Here is a 21,790-nt window from a genome sequence, read left to right as displayed (position 1 = left end):
TCTCAGACTGATATTAAAATGGGCATATATTTTCCAAGCTGATTTTAACTGATGGCTAGAGGAAATGGGCAATGGCATGCAGACTGGGAAGTGTAAAGACAGCTTAAAATGATCAATTTGCCACTAAAAATCTCAATGGAGGGTATTGCACAGTCACCTGTGTACACTGTCCAAAGAATGATTCTGCTTGTCAAGGCAACTACAGAGTTGAGCCACCTGAGCCACTTTTCAGAGGCCCAAGCCAAAGATGTAGGAAATGGTCAAGCTGGATATCTCTTAGTTCATCATGCTACCAGTCACAAAATCAGAGACACCCTGCAGATCTCCAAAAGGTTCTCATGCAGAAGCAAGCTCACTACATACAGCACATGGCACTTAACAGCGGGGGCTATACTAGGGAAAGAAAGGGTGGTGGAACTTCCCTGGTGGTTCATTGGTTAAGAATCTGCCTTGCAATGCAAGGGACACAGGTTCGATTCCTGGTTGAGAAACTAATACCCAACATGCTATGAGGCAACTGAGCCCACGCAACACAACTGGAGAGTCCATGCATGGCAAGGGAAGATCTCAAATGACACAGTGGAGATCTCATGCATCACAGCTAAGACCCAACACAGCTCAATAAATAAATTTTTTTTTTTTAAAGAAGAAAAAAGAAAGGAAGGAAAGGTGGGCAGGCTCTGTCCCCATCCCTGTGATATATGGGCCATGCTGCCTCTGAAAATACAGCCGTAAAATGGGGACAGCAAGCAACACTCAGGGTTTTTCTCCAGTCATGCTTGAAGTAGGCACAGCAGAGTGATAACAGAGCAGGGAAAGGATGAGGGCCCAGAAGACAGTCACCATTCCTGAGAGCAAGAGTTCTCGCGAGACATTTATTGGTTTCTGTCTTCCCTCTGAAGGGGAGAAAGTAGGTCAACACACTCACAGAACTGTGACCAGGAACAGTGGGACTGAGAGGGAGCTGCTGGCTGAGCCCTGCCAAGATGAAGCGGTGAGAGACACGCCTTTCGTTTTCAGGCCCTTGGCTGAGGTCACTCCTGGCCTTGGGGAAAACTTGGGCTGTGGAGCCCTTGGTGTGTATTCTCTGCAGACCCTCGGAGTTGGGTGCAAGGGGAGCCTCACATTTTAAAACCGATATCTAAATGGTTGGCTGGCATGAGCTGGCAGGCACAGAATGTTTATAAGCAAACTGCCTGCTTTGGCTTTCAGTCAAGGTGGACAAGGCTCGGGGCAGCTCGGCTAAATATAGACAGCACAGGGGGCCCAGGAAGCCAGAGAGCTCAGTTTCATGCCCAGGTCTCTCGGCTAACCTGGGGCAGACTCCCAGAATGTCTTTCTTTCATGGACCGATTTGTTTTTCGTAAGGCAGGAGCACTGAGTAAGTCTTCCCAGGTCTAGAGAAAGGTGGGGGGTGGTGGGTGTCACACTGAGTCTGTTGCATTTTCTGGCCTCATCTTCTCTTAAAAGATCCCAGTTTAGGGAAAATACCAATTGTGGTAAGGAGGAAGGTGGAGTAGCGGACACACGCATAGAAATAGGACAAAGTGGTGATGACCCACTGGCGGCCACATGAAGCCCCCTAAACAAGGTTGTTGGTTAGTCAGAGCCAGAAGGAGGCTGCCTGAGCCCTGGTCTAAGGGTAGAGGTGGTAGAGAAGCATACCAAAGGTGCCAAGTTAGAACTCCTGTTACATAGGGCACACCTACGAGGCAAGCAGTGTGAGACACAGGAATTCAGGGAGGCAATTTTAGTAGGAAATTAAAAAAGCAGGCCGTTCCTGCCCTTTGTCTCTGCCCATATGCTATTCCTTTCCTCAGCAAGACTCTACTTGTACAGAAGCAAAGAACCCAGACCAAGGTGGGTGCCTGTCCAGTCCAGTGAAGGGGCAGTGTTCCCAGGAAAAGTGTGGACTAGCCATGGAGCTGGGGAGGCCGAGCCACAGGGAACTCTTCAGTATTTCCCGTCCCAAGGCCCTTGGCCCTACCTTTGCCCCTAGACACTTCTGCCAGAAGTCAGTATATCCTTGGGTGGCAGGAATACCTGGGAGAAGCTGCTATTTTTTTCTGATTATAAAATTGATAAGTGATGGCTGTATAAAATTAAGAGTATAAAAGAAAATTTAAAGTAGAAAAAATAATCACTATAATCCTATCACTTAAAGATTATTACTATTAACAGCCTATATGTAAATCTAGAGTATTCAGGCCTGGATGCAAGCTCTGGCTCTACTGCTACTTACAGTGTGACTTTGGGCAAGTTACATAACTTTCTGAACCTCAGTTTTCTTATCTGCAAAATGTGAATAATCATAGTACTCACCTCAAAGCACTGCTGTGACGACACAAGAATTCATTTAAAGAGGTATAGTCATCCCTGGCAAATAGTAAGTGATTAATAAACCCTGGCCACCACCACCATCAGCATTATTATTCTATGTGTCAATATTCAAAACCATCCACACTGATGGCTGCATAATATTCCATCGTGTGATGATACTATTTCCTGAGTGTTAAGCATCTTTGTTATTTCCAAGATTTCAGTATTACAAAATTGTTGCAAGGTACATTCTTGCATGTAATCTCTGATCATTTCCTTCACATAAATCTCCTAGAATTGAGCTTACTGGGAAAAAGAATATGAACATTTTCAGGCCCTTGTTCCAAACTACAAACTGGGTTTCTAGAAAGGTTGTATTCATTTACATCTCTACCAGCATGGCATATAAGTACCTGTATCTTCATACTTTGGCCAACACTGAGTAATAACATTTTTGAAAAGTCTCTGCCAATTTGATAAGGGAAATGATGTTTTGTTTTAATTTGTAAGACTCTGACTATAAGCGATGATACATACTTTAAACTCTCTGTTAAACTCATACTAGAACTCACATGTTCCCAGAGACAAAATCCATAAGGAAGTCTTCAGGGATCCTGAAATGAAAACACACAAGGGGTATCTGCATTAAAATAATTTACATTTGAATAGTTGATATACATATTTGTAATTACTTTAAATTATCAAGTATAACATATAAAACACTGCACATCTTAATAGAGCCTTATAAAGTCAATACCTTCTTATTCTCATCTAGGTCAAGAAATAGAACCTTGCCAGCTACCTCAGAAACCTGATATATATCCCATCCCAATCCTTCTTTGCATTCTTTTAGTTTTCTTTTTTAATTTGTACCCAAGTTGCAACCTTAAGCACTAAACTTTAGTTTTACTTTAAAAAAATATATTAAGTCTCTTTTTCTTAGTAACTGACATACTTATAATAAAAGTTACACTGGATTATATCAGCACATAACTGAAAGAAACAAATGTTTTTTTTTTTTTTAAATGGAGTTTTGATGTTGTCATTTAGTTATCGTGTCCAGCTCTTTGCAACCCCCTGGACAGTAGCCTGCCAGGCTCCTCTCTCCATGGGATTTTCCAGGCAAGAATACTGGAGTGGGTAGGCCATTACCTACTCCAGCGGATCTTCCCAGATCAGGGATTGAATCTGTGTCTCCTGTATCTCCCGCACTGGCAGGCAGATTCTTTACCACTGAGCCATCAGGGAAGTCCAAGCAGATGAGTATTTCAGATGAAAGACGATGGTGGTTTGAACTAGGCTAGTTGAAAGAATGAGAGGTGGTCACATTTGAGATACACCTCAGAGTGAGAATCAATAGTAATTACAGGGACTTCCCTGGTGGTCCAGTGGCTAAGACTTCACACTCCCAATGCAGGGGGCCCGGGTTTGATCCCTGGTCAGGGAACTAAATCCCACATGCTGCAACTTAGAGTTATGCCGCAACTAAAAATCCTCAGTGCTGCAGCTAAGACCTGGCGCACCAAAAGAAATAAATAAATATTTAAAAAATAGGAATTATGGATTGACTGTGGATGAGGGGGTAAAAGGAAGAGAAGAATCAAGGATGATGCCCAGGTATGGGGCTTGAGCAATAGAGTAAATGACGCTGACAGTTATTGAGATGGGAAAGAGTGGTGGCAGGGTGGGGGGTGTTCGGGTTCAGATTTTGACATGTTCAAAAGCCAGTGTCTAGGGGACTGGAGGAGACAAGTAGATAGTGATGTGTATCTGAGTGGAGCTCAAAGAAGAGGCCAGGTCTTGTGTAGCCCCACGCTGGGCACTCTGAGAGGGGACATGAACTGTATCAGACACAGTTGGAAGAAAGAGTTAATACAGAAGGTCTCGTGGATCAGTCCTTGTATGTCTCCAAGGGACCCTGGCATCATAACTGACCCCTGACCTATACCCCTGGGACAATGGCCCTCAGCAGGTTCTTTATGTCTCTGATTGACCATGCTGTCCAGAGAAATGGTGTGTTGTACCAGCTCAGGAGGTCCTCTCAGGAGCGTTCAAGAAGAGTTATGATGTACCTGGCTTTAAGTATCTTTCATTTGAGACTTGAGTTTTGTTTCATAAATGCCTCAGACCTGAAGACTTGGTGGACTTCCCTGGGCACAGACCTGTCATGAGTGTCCCTGTAGTTCGCTGTGAGTTGTTCTTGTGTGGCCCTGGGTAGGGAAAAATTCAGAAGGTTATCCTCGAGCGATGTGTGTTTTTTTCCTGCTGCCTTCCTCTGTATCCTTTGCTGTAAGACCTCAGCTGTGACTAAAACCGGCTGTTGCATCTTGTGAGTCGTCCTTCTAGTGAATCACCCAACTTGAAGTGGTTGTTGTTCAGTCGCTAAGTCATGTCAGATACTTTGCGACCCCATGGACTGCAGCATGCCAGGCTTCTCTGTCCATCACCAACTTCCGGAGCTTGCACAAACTCATGTCCGTTGAGTCAGTGATACCATTCAACCATCTCATCCTCTGTTGCCCCCTTATCCTCTTGCCCTCAATCTTTCCCAGCATCAGGGTCTTTTCAAATGAGTTGGCTATTTGCATCAGGTGGCCAAAGTACTAGAGCTTCAGCTTCAGCATCAGTGCTTCCAATGAATGTTCAGGGTTGATTTCCTTTAGGATTAACTGGTTGGATCTCCTTGCTGTCCAAGGGACTCTCAAGAGTCTTCTCCAACACCACAGTTCAAAAGCATCAATTCTTCAGTGCTCAGCTTTCTTTATAGTCCAACTCTCACATCCATACCTGATTATTGGAAAAGCCATAGCTTTGACTAAATGAACCTTTGTTGGCAAAGTAATGTCTCTGCTTTTTAATACACTGTCTAGGTTTGTCATAGCTATTCTTCCAAGGAGCAAGCCTCTTTTAATTTTGTGGCTGCAGTCACCATCCACATTGATTTTGGAGTCCAAGAAAATGAAATCTAACACTGTTTCTATATTTCCCCCATCTATTTGCCATTGTGGAGCCCCCAAAGTATAGCCTCTGCCCTCAAGGGGCTTCAGTTTTAGCTGGAGAGAAGAAAGGAAGAAATATGAAGCCACCGTGACCCAAGCAGGAAAATATACACAGCACAGTCTGCCTGAGGAAAGGGACTACATATGTATTCATCTTTGTATCCCCCAAACAGGGCTGGGGAATGGCGAGGTCCTCAGTAAAAGGTTGCTGAACTTCAGGCAAGAGGTGGAACTTGCTGGATGGTGGGGATTTTCAATAAGCTAAGAAGAGAGGAAGGGCATGCCAAATGGAGAAAACAACTTGATGCAGGCCCAAAAGCCAAGAACAGGCAGGGTTTGTTTGTCAAAAGCTGCCTTCTTAGTCTCCCCACTCCACAATCCCTGGCTCAGTTACCAGACAGTAGGCATTTAATAAAGTCGGCCATTTGTCAGGTATCCATGACCAAGCTTGTTGCCACACCCTCTCCAGCCTTCCCTCTCCTTTCTGGGAAGTGCTGAGGATGAGAGGGAAGGGCACAGCCTAGTCCTCCTGCACCTGCTCAAGTCACGTGCAAGAGTAAACTGAGGCTGAGATGTTGAGTTCCAAACCTCACTGTGACATAGACAGGTAGCTGCGCTGGTCTGCCTGCTGTTCAGAGATAAACTTTCAGATGGCACTACCATATCTGGATTAATCCTGGATTCCACATCAGTTCCAAAATAAAAACTCCCAGAACTCAGGCATCAATAATACAATCTTGCCATACTCCCTGGCCAGCTTTTGAAAGAAATAGATTCAGAATTTCTTCCCACAAGAGAAGCTCAGGTGAAGGGAGATACGGAGATGGAGGGAAAGAGAAGGTATGCTCAAAATTGGCCCATTTCTGTCTGTATGAACAGGACAGAGAATAGAAGAGTGAGCACTTGGACCTTTGAGATCATTGCATGCAACCACTGCCCCTCCCCCTCAGGGGAGTAAGAGCTCTAAGACCTCACAGCTGATCCAGGACCAGAACCTAGCTTTCCTGCTTTCCAGTCCAGGGCTTTACCACATTTGACTGCCCCATTCAGTAGTCCTACTGCCGTGAGAATCATCCCCAAACAAGGAGGATGGGGTAAATTGACCAATTAGCAAGCACCCCTTGGTGAAGTGCATTAAGGGGCAGAACAGGGAGGAGGCAAAGGGCGGCCAACGCATCATGCTGGCAAGGGCTAAGGGAGCCACATTTCTGCCTGCTGCATGGACTCTTCAGCCTCACTCTTCCTGTGCTTTAAGCTGGGGCAATCACGCTCTGTGTCATAGGGTGGGGAGTCAGGCAGTGAGAGGTGTGAACAAAAGACTTTCCTGCCAGCAGAGGTGAGTGCCCAGACTATTAATCAACCAGCAAAAGGAGGGGGGTGATTGCACATGGCTTAAAACTCAACATTCAGAAAACGAAGACCATGGCATCTGGTCCCATCACTTCATGGCAAATGGATGAAATAATGAAAACAGTGACAGACTTTTTATTTTGGGGGGCTCCAAAATCACTGCAGATGGTGACTGCAGCCATGAAATTAAAAGAGGCTTGCTCCTTGGAAGAAAAGTTATGAACAACCTAGATAGCATATTAAAAAGCAGAGACATTACTTTGCCAACAAAGGTCCATCTAGTCAAGGCTATGGTTTTTCCAGTGGTCATGTATGGATGTTGAGAGTTGGACTGTGAAGAAAGCTGAGAGCTGAAGAATTGATGCGTTTGAACTGTGGTGCTGGAGAAGACTCTTGAGAGTCCCTTGGACTGCAAGAGATCCAGCCAGTCCATCCTAAAGGAGATCAGTCCTGAATATTCATTGGAAGGACTGATGCTGAAGCTAAAGCTCCAATAGTTTGGCCACCTGATGAGAAGAGCTGACTCATTTGAAAAGACCCTGATGCTGGGAAAGACTGAAGGCGGGAGGAGAAGGGGACGACAGAGGATGAGATGGTTGGATGGCATCACCAACCCAATGGACATGAGTTTGAGTAAGCTCCGGGAGTTGATGATGGACAGGGAAGCCTGGAGTGCTGCAGTCCATGGGGTCGCAAAGAGTTGGACACGACTGAGTGACTGAACTGAACTGATCACAGATGCCTCTGACAGCAGCAGAAAGCCCTGGCCCAACCAGTGTCCCTCCCACCCAAGGCCTGCCAGTTCACAGCAGCTGGGCAGAGAGCTCTAGGCCATGAGAACGGGATAGGCTGCCAGAGTGGAGTCTGCACATTAGCCTCTGCACCCTGCCCAGACTTCTGACTCAGAGGTGGTGACAACGAGGCCGGGCTGGTTCACTGGCACAGTGAACCCAGGCAACAGGCTGGCAGTGACTCCTTTGAGGCCTGAGGTCACTTCCTGTTTGGTTGGGCCTCCATGCAGGATCACAGGCAGCTCCTAGGCCAATTGCCAAAATGTGAGCAAAAGCCTAGAGGTAGCTGAAGGAGCCTCAGATGAAGTCTGAAATGAGATGCCTCTACTGAGGACCAAATCTGAGAATGAATGAATTTAAGATTCAAATCACATTCTTGCTCAATGCCTGAATCACTCTCATAAAACAAAACAATTTCAGCTCTGCTCAGGGCTTCAAATCTTACTATCAAAAAGCATTAAATTGTCATTGCAAGAAATAGTTCATAATTCTGGCTTAGGCAAGGTATAGCAGTTAGAAACAACTGGATTTGTACAGATAAACAAATCATATCCTTTAACACCAAAATATTTAAAGATTATCTCTGATGACATGAAATATACATGTATATATTACATGCTTCCCAGAGTTCTTAATTCACTTGAATCTTTTCTCAGCTAACTCAGGGTAATCAGAATCAACATGCTTTAAGTTGTGCTATTTTGTCAGTATGACTTCCCATCAGTATATCTGAGCTTCTTCCCCCCCATCCCCCACTCCAATATCTCCTCCTGTTGCTTTTAATCTGTACAGCTAAGAACCAGATGACAACATTCTTTAGAGCTATGTTGTAAGCAAGGCACTAGAAAAAGCCTGGGGAATAAAGTTGGTGACTCCAGTGCTATCGCTCTGTGTTTGAGGGAGTTTATGTCTATTTCCTTCTTTCTAGGTTTAGAGCAAAATTCCAGAGGACAGAAGTTGCCAGAAGCCTGACCTGGGGTTAAGTGCTATGCTACTGGATATCTGCCTGGAATCAGGCCAGGCCTCAAAATCCCCTGTCCCCATACCAACTCCCTGGCTCAGACAGCTCTGAGTGACAGTAAATTGGGAAGAATAACCAAGAATAAACATGAAGTTGTGCCAGATTCTTCTTTCAGAGAGCAAAGTGCCCAATGCAATACTGTAGAGCAATTATCCTTCAATTAAAAACAAATAAATTGAAAAAATAAGAAAGGGAAGTGCCAACAAAGTGGGGGTAACATGGGCTTGGAGAATCTGCTCTAACCTGCAACTGAGGAACATCTCTGCCTTTTCCTCAAAACTGTGGAATGCTGAGGAAATTAAAAAGGTGATGTCTTGACCTTAGGCATATCCAGAGAGAAACCAGATGATGTAAAAAAAAGTGCACTGATCAATTTTTAAGCCTGTGATACCTTATTGCATTCCAGTCCCAAAGAAAGGCAATTCCAAAGAATGTTCAAACTACCACACAACTGCACTCATCTCACACGCTAGCAAAGTAATGCTCAAAATTTTCCAAGCTAGGCTTCAACAGTACATGAACCGAGAACTTCCAGGTGTTCAAGCAGAATGTAGAAAAGGCAGAGGAACTGGAGATCAAATTGCCAACGTCTGTTTGATCATAGAAAAAGCAAGAGAGTTCCAGAAAAACATCTACTTCTGCTTTATTGACTATGCCAAAGCCTTTGACTGTGTGGATCACAACAAACTGTGGAAAATTCTTCAAGAGATGGGAATACCAGACCACTTGACCTGCCTCCTGCGAAACCTATATATATGAAGGTCAAGAAGCAACAATTAGAACCACACATGGAACAACAGGCTGGTTCCAAATTGGGAAAAGAGTATGTCAAGGCTGTATATTGTCACCCTGCTTATTTAACTTATATGCAGAGTATATCAGGCAAAATGCCAGGCTGGATGAATCACAAGCTGGAATCAAAATTGCTGGGAGAAGTATCAATAAACTCAGATATGCAGATGACATTACCCTTATGACAGAAAGTGAAGAAGAACTGAGGAGCCTCTTGATAAAAGTGAAAGAGGAGAGTGAAAAAGTTGGCTTAAAACTCAACATTAAAAAAATGAAGATTATGGCATCTGGTCCCATCATTTCATGGCAAATAGATGGGAAACAATTGAAACAGTGAGAGACTTTCTTTTCTTGTGCCTGAAAATCACTACAGATGTTGACTGTAGCCATGAAACTAAAAGATGTTTGTTCCTTGGAAGAAAAGCTATGACCAACCTAGGCAGCATATTAAAAAGCAGAGACATTACTTTGCCAACAAAGGTCCATCTAGTCAAAGCTATGGCTTTCCCAGTAGTCATGTATGGATGTGAGAGTTGGACCATAAAGAAAGCTGAGTGCCAAAGAATTGATGCTTTTGAACTGTGGTGTTGGAGAAGACTCCCAAGAGTCCCTTGGACTGCAAGGAGATCAAACCAGTCAATCCTAAAGGAAATCAGTCTTGAATATTCACTGGAAGCACTGATGCTGAAGCTGAAGCTCCAATGCTTTGGCCACCTGATGTGAAGATCTGACTCACTGGAAAAGACCCTGATGCTGGGAGGGATTGGGGGCAAGAGGAGAAGGGGACGACAGAGGATGAGATGGTTGGATGGCATCACTGACTCGATAGACATGAGTTTGAGCAGGCTCTGGGAGTTGATGATGGACAGGGAAGCCTGGCGTGCTGCAGTCCATGGGGTCGCAAAGAGTCAGACATGACTGAGCAACTGAACTGAACCTTATTGTTAACTGTAAACACTATTTGTAATTCAGGTCTCTGGAACGTTCTCATCTTATACTGTATAGCTGTAACTTTCTATCCATTGAATACCAACCCTTCCCCCATACCCTCATCCTCCCACCCCCTGGCAACCACCATCCTTACTTTTGACTATTTCAGAGGTCTCATCTAAGAGGAATCTCATGTCGTATTTGTCCTTCTGTGACTGACTTATCTCACTTAGCCTAATGTCTTCTAGGTCCATTCATGTGTCCAAACTCACCAGATTATATATATTAATTATATGCAGTTTTTGGCATACAATTATACCTCAGTGAAGCTGGAGAAAAAATAACTCAGCCATGGGCTCTACGTTCAAGCAAAACAAAAATGCCCTAATCAGAAGGTAAGCAAAGTGAATTTTGAAGTTTCTTAACCTGCCTCTTGAGAAATCTGTATGCAGGTCAGGAAGCAACAGTTAGAACTGGACATGGAAAAACGGACTGGTTCCAAATAGGAAAAGGAGTACGTCAAGGCTGTATATTGTCACCCTGCTTATTTAACTTATATGAAGAGTACATCATGAGAAACACTGGGCTGGATGAAGCACAATCGGGAATCAAGATCGCCAGGAGAAATATCAATAATCTCAGATATGCAGATGACACCACCCTTATGGCAGAAAGTGAAGAAGAACTAAAGAGCCTCTTGATGAAAGTGAAAGAGGAGAGTGAAAAACTTGGCTTAAAGCTCAACATTCAGAAAATGAAGATCATGGCATCTGGTCCCAACACTTCATGGCAAATAGATGGAGAAACAGTGGAAACAGTGTCAGACTTTATTTTGGGGGGCTCCAAAATCACTGCAGATGGCCATCTGATGCGAAGAGCTGACTCATTGGAAAAGACCCTGATGCTGGGAAAGATTAAGGGCAGGAGGAGAAGGGGACGACAGAGGATGAGATGATTGGGTGGCATCACCGACTCAATGGACATGAGTTTGGGTAAACTCCGGGAGTTGGTGATGGACAGGGAGGCCTGGCGTGCTGCGATTCAAGGGGTCGCAAAGAGTCGGACACGACTGAGCGACTGAACTGAACTGAACTGAACTACATCAATACTTGAGATCTTTGATGTCCTTCTTTAAAATCTTGGCAGAAAAGCAACTCATGCAATTTCTAATGCAATACCAATGGCCATCATGTGTTTCATACTTTGACAATTTAGAAACCATTTCACACTTGACACTTCGTTTGATAAGCTGCCAAGAAGGTCATTCTCCCTTGCACCCTCAGCCATCACTTGTTACTTTAAGAAGCAACACTTGAAATTTTCTACTGTCTATAATATTATTGACAGCTAAATCCCCACTGTGTCCACATCCTCTGTAGAAAAGTATGACCACAGGATTCTGCTGGGAGAGCTGGGTCAGGCCCCAAAGACCCAGCTACGCACAAAATATGAAAGGAGGGTTGCCTAGATGCTGGGGTCCCTATCTTCTGTGGGCCTCTAAATCCAGAGTCCTGCCTCTGCCAGACCATTAACCCACACATGATGGAAAGCAGTCTCCGTCAGCCTGTCTTAGCATCATTTTTAGCTTACAATGGAGGGAATAATGCAGAATCCATAGGCTAGCAATTCCTTACTTTGGAAACAACAATCAGGATGATGACAACGGAAAAGTTATCACCTCTGCACCTTGATTTGACCATTCTTGAGAGAGAAGGAAGGGACTTCCATGGTGGTCCAGTGGCTAAGACTCTGTTCTCCAAATGCAGGGGGCCCAGGTTTGATCCCTGGTCAGGGAACTAGATCCCACATGCTTCGTCTAAGAGTTTGCATGCCACAAATAATGATCCCGCATCCAGCATGCTGCAGTGAAGATCAAAGATCCCACATGCCTTAACTAAGACCCCACAAGGATAAATAGACAGATAGTCTTAGCATTTAATGATGCTATGTTCATTGAACATGGTATTAAACACATTTAAAAAAAAAAAAAACTAACAACAACAAAAAGAAAGACAGAAGGGATAAAATGTGCCCCTACCTAGTTCCTAGATAGAGATGATAAATACAGTACTACAATGGACTATTTTAGTTTTTAAGGTGAATTACTTTGAAGTCCTTAGAAAGATCACATAAGTCTGTGAGATTCTAACTGGCTCAAAGTTAAATATCTTTGCTCACTTAAAAAGTTTTATTAGAATTCATACACAACGTCTCAAACTGAAGACACAGAAAAGAGAAGAAGGCTTAGGTTTCGATGTTGGGAAGGAGGAGAAAACTTAGTGAGGAGAGTGGCAATCAACAGCAGGAATATGAAACACGAAGAGGAAGACATGAAAATGTCAAAGTGAAGAATTAAAATTTTGTTACTGGGAAAGAAAGAGAGGAATATAAACAACCATTGAATGATATTTTCCCATAAAGAAAACACAAAGAAATGTTTAAAAGTGGTTCAATCTGGAATAACTGTGAAACAGTGAAAAACATAAAGGACATAATGCTCATATGTATGAAGTACATTTAAATGGTAGACTCTAACCCAGGTGAGTGCTGTACCTGGTCTTAGAAATCTTTTAACCATAATGAGCTTGGCAGTTACTCGAGAAGGTAAGGGGATGTGATTTGTATCTAAGAACTATTTGGGTGAGTCTCGCCCAGATTCAAGCTAATAGGACCCACACAGAATATCACAATGAAGCCAAAGAAGAGAAAGGAAAAACTCATCATCATGACTCTTTCAGATACAGCCATGCCAACCCCTGCCTCATTACATTGCTGACCCTCCTATCCTTCAAAGCCAACCAGGTCATCAGCCACCCAGCTACCCTGTGGATAACTTCCATCGGGTCCAGGGCTCATTCTGCAGAGAGATACAAATGCCAGAAACAAGGAAGATGGGCTGCAACTCTGGCAAATATACACTCCTTAGATTGGTCTACACTGACCCCAGCCACCCCTCTCCACTGGAAGACACTAAAAGCAAGAAGAGTCGATTATTTCCTTAGTTTGCTTGCACCTGAGATTCCAAGGGAAAACAACAAGAAAAGAAGCAAACTGTTCCAAGGGCTGGGCAACTAAAATCACCAAGCACCACAGGATTGATTTTTACACACACACACTCTAATATACTCTCGTGGTTATGGTTCAGCTACACACAATAAGTCAGGTCAGGAGCAGCCAACCACTTTTTAGCTCTCAGGTCCCTTCTGGGAATTTGGTCTTCACTTCTAGAGAGAAATCTGGAAATGGCTCCATTGGTCATCCTCCTCCTGGGAGAAGGGCCACCATAACTAAAGAGAACACGGCATTGGGAGGGGAGTAAGTCCCCTCTCTCAGTGATACTCATGGACACTGGGGAACTCTGCTCCCTCAATCTCGTCAGAGGGTTTGCTGTAGATTAATTTATGGTGCTTCCACTCTGGGGCCTGAGGACCACTAGAGACAGGGACTGCCTGCCCAACCTTGTGAGAACTTCGGAAAGAGCAGCTCTTCCACTTTCTCACTTAACACTCCCACAGCTCCAGTCAGACCTGGAACCTGGGGCCAGAGTGACAAAGGTATCTGAGCTGGGAGCCACTGTTACATTCACACAAGTGTGAGTCTTAAGACAGAAGCAGAAGGAGGATGTGAGCTTCATGGTGAGTGATGAGGGAGGACAAGGAAAAGGATTGCAGCTGCCAAAGAGGTAAGCACTACCTGTCCTAAAACTAGCGCTGTCTGTCAGGTTGGAGAGCTGGTTTGGTGTTTGCAGAATTAGGAAATCAACATCACTCATACATTCCCTGAGAGTGGGGTGGGAAGTTAAGGGTCAGTTGGTCCCCAGAGGATATAGGAGAGACTTTTCACAGCCACCAGATAGACCAGGTATGCTTCTACATGACCCTGGCATTAGACCGGGCAAAGTGATGAGTTCCTGCCACTGAAATGTGTGCAGAAGTGATGTGTCAATGCTGGGGTGAAGCAATTAAGGCCTGTGGGCTTCCAGCTGTCTTTTCCTCTCCTACAGTGCCCTTGGAGGTCATGTGTGCCAGATGGCACTACTACAAGATTAAAGACAGCCAACCAGTCTGCATCAAATCTTATTTATGTGAGCAACGTATGTGTTATTATTTGTTACTGCATCAGAGTCTGGGGCTTCCCAGGTGGCTCAGTGGTAAAGAGTCCGCCTGCCAGTGCAGGAGATGTAGAAGATTCGGGTTTGATTCCCAGATTGGGAAGATCCCCTGAAGCAGGACATGACCACCCACTCCAGTATTCTTGCTTGGAGAATCCCATGCATAGAGGAGCCTGGTGGGTTACACTCCATGGGGTTGCAAAGAGTCAGATATGACTGAACCACTGAGCAGGGGTCCCTGCAGAATCTAGCTTATCCTGACTAATTCAGAAGCCAAAGTCGTGGGCCATCCCCGATGCTGGAGACTTCAGTGCATGAAATTAACCTAGTCACACTCATAAACTCTATGAGGATGACTGTTTCTCACATGTTTTCCAAGACTTTCTTCAACAAAACCTTGTCTCTGAGAAAGGAGGGTTCATCCTGAAACAGTAACTTCAAGTGTAAAGGCCACCTCTCCCAAGACATGTGTCTTCAAAATATCATAAAGCATCTACAACTCCTTCAATAGCTCATGAAACCTCTACCCAGGCACCTATAATCTCCTGCTGTCTCCCACTGTACTAATATGACCAGACACAAACGCTGGCTTATAGCCTCTATAAACACAACATCCTCATAAATTCAGGTTGCCATAAAAATCAAACAAGAGAAAAGTGAAAAAAAAGAGCCATGACTAAGTTTTCCTCTATCAAGACCATCGCAGTTTCTTGAGAGCCTTGGCTCATTTCCCTAAAGTTTGGAACAGGAGAAAGAAGAACTTCCCTCATTCACTGTCTCTAAAATGTCTGGATCTTTCTCAGGGAGCCAGTAAGACCAGCAGGAGATAGGAGGTACATGCTTTAACGTTAGAACCAAAAGGACTGGGGACAATTTGGGCTGGGCACTCTTCAAAGTCCTACCTTTCAGAGCATCTACCTACTGAGATGCCAGGGACCTTGTATATGCCTGTCTGTTGCAAATGACCACAGTGTGTCTTTAAAAACATGTCTTTCAAAGGCAGGTCATGTTATCAGTGTGAGTTGGATAAATTACACACACATCTATTTTTCTGGGGCTGGGACTTAATGGAAATGTTCAACTCCTAAGGAGAAGGCCTGTCTGGTGGTTAGGGGTTGCAGGAAAGCCATGGCTTGGGTTCGTACTCTGCACTGGAATCTGCTTCTGGCAGGAGGAGACAGAGCAGCCCTTACTCCCTGACCCAGAAGGCCTCTTCTGAGCATTGCCCAATGCTCCTGTTATACAACATGCAAAATAAATAACCAACCTTAAAAGTCAGGCAGCCAAAGCTCCACTCAATAATAAGTCCTTTTACAAGCTGCTTATCACTTGCCAAAATCAGCTCCAGAGGAACACCAGGAACTCTGAATTCTATTGTTCTTATGAATTACTTGGGGACTATAGACAAGCGTCACTGGCTTTATTGGTTTTCTAAGAGAGAAAAGACCAACATTTTCATCTACCCCTACCCTGTCCTTGATCTCAAAAATGTTAATATAGCGCCATCCCACCATCTCGGAGAGATCTCTATGAGAGGTGGGAGTGAGAAAAGGGTCCCGGCCTTTTCTTAGAAAACATGTGTCTCTCTGCTTTGCCTGTCACCTGGTGGTGGGGATGACAAAGGGAAGAGAGTGCCAACCTTTTCAGAAAGTCCACTGGGAGTAGGGTGAAGGCAGGACAGAGGCCTGTGGGATGCACTCCTCCGCCCATGCGGGCCCGCTGGCTTCACGACAAAAGGAAAGAGGAGTTTTGCTCAAGGAAAACTGTTCAGAACTATTTTTGGTGCACTTAGGTTGGCACTGTTGTTGGCCCAGAACAGTTTCTCTCGGTTTCAAAATAGAGGGTGGGACCTCTCATGAAGGGGTCTTAATTCAGGAAATCGATGGGAGACGTCTGTTCTAAAACTCATTTCCAATGAACCACAAGAAGGATTTTGATACCTATTTGACATTCTTATTCCAGGATCCACAACCCACAGATTTCAAAGCTCAGGATTTACCTGCTCCAAAAGCCTTGCAAAAGCCTCCAAAGTCGCTCAGTCGTGTCTAACTCTTTACTACCCTATGGACTGCAGCCCATTAGGCTCCTCTGTCCATGGGATTCTCCCGGCAAGAATATTGGAGTTTGCTGCTATTTCCTACTCCAGAGGATCTTCCCGACCCAGGGATCAAATCCACGTCTCCTGCATCTCCTGCATTGCAGGCAGATTCTGTACCACTGAGCCATCAGGGAAAACCCTATAAAAACCTTATGACCCTCCCTTTTCCCTTCACTCGTCCCTCTCAAAAAGTTGCTCCCTTCCTCTGCTAGGCTCTATACCTACTGACTTGCTGCCTTCCCTGGCAGAGGGGTTTTCTTAGAGCAGGAACCAAGCCTTACTCATTTCTGCATCTCTATTGTCCAACACAGTCCATAGAACATCAGAGGTGTATATTAAGTCACTTAATTAATAAGATTAGAAATAGATATAGTTAACATTTGAATGTTCAGTAACTGTTTAACTTCCTATATTTGTTTTCTCATTTTCCAGATGAGGAAGCTGAGGCAATAGAGGCTAGCAAGCTAGTGAGTGACTAAGCAACAGCACAGACCAAGGCTTCAGGTTCTAGAACCTTCATTCTTAACCACTACACAGAGTGGAACACAGCAATAAATAAGTGAGTGATGAAAGGGCCATACACATATGAAACTGTTAAATACGAACTTGAATTTGATTTAGAATCCTGTTGAGTCACACAAATATGTATTAAGCACCTAGTACTCTGTGCCAAGCTCAGTGCTAACAAAAGGGCGTGGTCTTATTCCTCAAGGAGAATAAAGACAAATAACAAAAGCTTATACTGCTGTACACCTAAAAGTAACACCACATTGTAAATCAACTCTACTCCTATAAAAATATTTTTTAAAGCTTATTGAGCACTTACTACATGCTGGGCACTGTTCTAAGTACTTTACATGTATTAACTGCTTTCATCTTACTACTATTCTATTCAGATGAGACAGAGGAGAAACTGAGGCACAAGGAGATGCAGCCAGGACTTCCCCGGTGGTCCAGTGGCTAAGACTCAACACTCCCAATGCAGGGGACCTGGGTTCAATCTCTGGTCAAGAAACTAGATCCCACATGCTGCAACTAAAGATCTCATGTGCTGCAACTAAGACTTGGTACAGCCATATATATATATATACATATATGCTGCTAAGTCGCTTCAGTTGTGTCCGACTCCGTGTGACACCATAGACAGAAGCCCACCAGGCTCCCGTCCCTGGGATTCTCTAGGCAAGAACACTGGAGTGGGTTGCCATTTCCTTCTCCAATGCATGAAAGCGAAAAGTGAAAGTGAAGTCGCTCAGTCGTGTCCCACTCTTCTCGACCAATGGACTGCAGCCTACCAGGCTCCTCCGCCCATGAGATTTTCCAGGCAAGAGTACTGGAGTGGGGTGCCACTGCCTTCTCCGTCATACGTACTAGAGGTCTATGAACCTCTAGTTCTAGGGGTCAGAGTGGATTAAGGCACACAAAAAGATTAAGCTACCTGTATCTGAGATCAGCTGCCAACCTCCAAAATACTGCCCTCATTGTCAGTCTCCTTTGCCAGTTCCTCATCATCTTCCTAATCCCTAGCTGTCAGAGTGCCCCAGGGAAGGGTCCGTGGTCCCCTCCTCTTAACTATCCTCACTCCTGGAGATTTCATCCATCTGAGAGCTTGAAATACTATCTAGACATCTGTGACTTCAGAACATTTATCTCCTGCCCTAACCACGCCTGTGAGTGCCATGCTCCTGTACCCCACAGCTCACTCATCAACTCCACTTAGATGTCTGACTGGCATCTCAAATTCAACACATCCTCAATTTAACTTCTTTTACACTCCCAACACTGTTTTTCCCAGTCTTTACCACTGCAGTTAGTGGTAACTCCATCATTTCGGCTACTCAGGATGAAAACCTTGGCATTGTCTCAAACAGAAACACTGTGTTATGTCACTCCAGAGAGCACCAGCCACATTTTAGGCTATGCTATTGGTGTTATGCAACAAGGTGACTCTGTTTTCCTTGATTCCTCTTTCATATCCCACATTTGATCTGTCAGCAAATCCAACTTCAAGATGCACCTTCAAATCCAACAACTTATCCCAACTTTCACTGATACCAGTCTGGCCCAAGCTTATCTTCTTAAATATAATGTATTATACAGAAAACAATAGTAATCCTTTTAAAACGTGTCAGATCACACCATTCCCACTCAGAATTCCCCAATGCTTCCCATCTCATTTATAGTAAAAATCAAAGTTCTTACAATGGCCTATTAGACCTTGCATTGTCTTTCCCCTTTAGCGCTTATCCCCATCTAATATACTACACATTGTATCTATCTATCTTACATATTATCTGTTACCCACCTGAGTCCACATCATGAGTTCCATGAGGTCAGAGACTCGGTAGGTTTTGTTCGCAGATGAAGCTCAGCATCTGCAATACTTGACAGAAAGTACATGATTAATATATATCTGTTGATGAAATAAATGACTGGGGAGAGGGAAATCTTTACACGTGGGCCAGAATCATACCAAAACCCAATATGACAAGTGAATGGCATTTGGGCCAACTGGTGCTGGAACCAAATCAAGTCCCAAGTTGCAAGTTCCTACTTCCTATTTTTTGTATTCCCATTGCTTCAATATTTTACCTGATGAAGTCTCCTTTCTTTTGCCTCTAAAGAAAAAGAAATTGACCTAGATATAGTAAGGAGCTCCCCCTGGTGGAAGTAGTTCCATCAACACCATGGCAAAGAAAATCATAGAAAACAGGCTCTAAGTTACAAAGAAGATTGCTGGGGACAAAGGAAATTACTAGTATTTCACAGGAAAAGTCCTCACTAGAAACAAGAGAAATTAAAGATTAGATTCCAAGTACACTGGGGAACTTATCAACTTACCTCACTGTTGAACCTCTTTTGTACCTGATGATGAGAAAGAAAATTATTCATTTAAAGTTGAACAACCTAAGTACCTTCCCTCAAGGAATTTAAAATCAGGTAGGGAATATAAGTCATGAATATGAACAAGTACAGGGACTTCCCTGGCAGGGGAACTAAGATCCCACATGCCCAAAACAAACAAAGCCAAATAAGCACAGAGCAAAGGGTATGATTGTAAAAAAGTGAATGGGGTCTAAATAAAACAAATAAACCAAGAGCAATGAGAATCCCTTGGACAGCAAGGAGATCAATTCAGTTAATCCTAAAAGAAATCAACCCTGAATATTCACTGGAAGGACTGATGCTCAAGCTGAAGCTCTAATATTTTGGCCACCTGATATGAAGAGCTGACTCACTGGAAAAGACCCTGATGCTGGGGAAGATTGAGGGCAGGACGAGAAGGGGGTGACAGAGGATGAAATGGTTGGATGGCATCACCAATTCAATGGACATGAACTTGGGCAAACTCCAGGAGATGGTGATGGACAGGGAGGCCAGGCATGCTGCAGTCCATGGGGTCGCAAAGAGCTGGACACGACTTAGCAACTGAACAATAGCAAGATTTATAACTTACCTCAGAAAAAGAAGGATTACTTTGGGCTGAGAAAATCCAGGAAGACAGCTCGGAGTGGGCGGTTCTTGAACTGAGCCTTGAAAAACAGACAAAATTTTATTGAGTGTATTCCAGGTAAAGACCTAAATGTAGAGAAAGGCGCATCACAAGGAAACCCAAACTAACCAATGGGGCTCTGTAAAGGTCACAGTTTGAGTGAGAACACAGAATTCAAACCCTTTCATAAAAAAAGCAGAGAGAGGGTTTCCCTGGTGGCTTGGTGGTAAAGAATCTGCCTGCCAATGGAGAAGACACAGGATCAATCCGTGGTCCAGGAAGATCCTGCATGCCATAGACCAGCTAAGTAAGCCTGTGCACCACAACTACTGAGCCTGGGCTCTAGAGCCCAGGAGCCACGACTAGTGAAGCCTGCGTGCCCTGGAGCCCAAGCTCCGTAACAAAAGAAGCCACCACAATGAGAAGCCCACGCAGCACAACTAGAGAGCAGCCAGCACCTCACTGCAACTCCAGAAAAGCAGCAACTAAGACCCAGCACAACCATAAATAAATAAATAAAATCACTGAAGAAAAAGATATAGTCCTAAGTTTAAACAAAGAGCAGAGAGGGATTCTCAAGAGAAAAGTCCTTGGCAGAAGCAAACACAGGAGGGAACCAAAGAAAGCTTCTTTCCTAGTTTTCCCTTGGATGAGAGGAACACTATTGAAAACCATAGAGGAAAAAAAGATAAAATATAGTTTCCATACTCAAGAATTTAGAATCCAGAAAATAAACAACAACAAAAAGAACCCATATGGATACGCAGGGTCTCCTCTGCTCTACATTTTATCTGAAGATAATGCCCAGAGAACATCCTTTTCAAAGGAGATGGTTCTCCCTTCTATTCCTTCCTGCTCAATGTCCTTCCGGTGGAGATGCCAACAAGTATCCTGAATCCATCCACCCCTCTCGATCTCCACTGCCATCCCGTCTGAGCCATCATCATCTTTCTCCTGGTCTATTGCCACTGTCTCCTGGCTGATCCCCCACTTATACTCTGGCTCCCCTATAAGCCACACTGCAGATTGCAGTCAGATCACCTACGGCTATTCAGGGGTGTGGGAAATGACTCCCATTTCACTTTCACCTTTTCACTTTGAAACTACAGAAAACAAAAAACAGTTGCAAAATAGCCCAAAGAATCCTCATATATCTTCACCCAGATTCTCCAAATGTTAACATCTGCCATAATCACAAAATAATACTATTAATATAAATCAAGAAATTAACATTCATACAACACAATTATCGAATCAATAGACTGTATTCAGTTTCCTCCAACTGCCCCAACAATGTCCTTTTTCTGGTCTAGGATCATACCTGTCCCTTTCAGCTCCTTTAATCTGGCATAGTTCCCTAGTCTTTTTGTTTGTTTGTTTTTTGGTCTTTCATTACCATGACACTTTTGAAAAATAGTGGCTGTTTCAATTTTGGGTTTCTCTGATGGTTCATCATGACTCAATTTAGACAATTTGTTTTGGCAAGAATACTATAGATGTGACACTGTATCCTTTTCAGTGCATACTATCAAGAGACACATGATATCAGTTTGTTCCATAACTATTAATCTTCATTGATCATTTGGTTAAGGTGATGTCTGCCAGGTTTCTCCACAGTGAAGTTACTAGGTTGCCCTTTCTAATGAATAAGCATTTTGTGGGGAGTACCTAAAAAATTACCAGTAGAACTGCCATATGGCCCAGGAATTCACTTCTGAGTATTTATATGAAGAAAACAAAAACACTAATTTGAAAAGATATACGCACCCCAATTTTCAATGCAGCCCTATTTATTAAAACAAAAGCCAAGATATGGAAGCAAGCTAAAGGGTCCTTTGATACATGAATGGCTAAAGAAGATACGGTATAAACACACATGCACACAC

The 21,790-nt window shown here is 43.9% G+C and overlaps 3 long non-coding RNA genes across 4 annotated transcripts in view; 1 reads left to right on the top strand and 2 right to left on the bottom strand.

Moving 5' to 3' along the window:
* Window positions 1-2,936, bottom strand: part of LOC120881443 — a 29,791-nt gene extending 26,855 nt beyond the window's left edge. Inside the window, exon 1 of the long non-coding RNA XR_005725309.1 lies at window positions 2,892-2,936. This is a non-coding gene — a long non-coding RNA (uncharacterized LOC120881443). The remainder of the gene's footprint in view (window positions 1-2,891) is intronic.
* Window positions 910-8,584, top strand: LOC120881442. Its single transcript, XR_005725308.1, has 2 exons — window positions 910-994; window positions 8,388-8,584. It is a non-coding gene; the product is annotated as an uncharacterized LOC120881442 (long non-coding RNA).
* Window positions 4,412-19,945, bottom strand: LOC120881441. 2 transcript variants are annotated; one of them, XR_005725307.1, is made up of 4 exons: window positions 19,869-19,945; window positions 19,253-19,276; window positions 18,717-19,029; window positions 4,412-4,529 (listed from the first exon to the last, which is right to left on the bottom strand). It is a non-coding gene; the product is annotated as an uncharacterized LOC120881441 (long non-coding RNA). The 2 variants fall into 2 exon arrangements; XR_005725306.1 differs by having other exon boundaries at window positions 18,717-19,276.
* Window positions 19,946-21,790: the final 1,845 nt, after the last annotated feature.

Source organism: Oryx dammah, unplaced genomic scaffold, assembly GCF_014754425.2.
Source record: "Oryx dammah isolate SB20612 unplaced genomic scaffold, SCBI_Odam_1.1 HiC_scaffold_23, whole genome shotgun sequence".
Classification (NCBI taxonomy): Eukaryota; Metazoa; Chordata; class Mammalia; order Artiodactyla; family Bovidae; genus Oryx; species Oryx dammah.
This window is presented reverse-complemented; position numbering and strand designations above follow the sequence as displayed.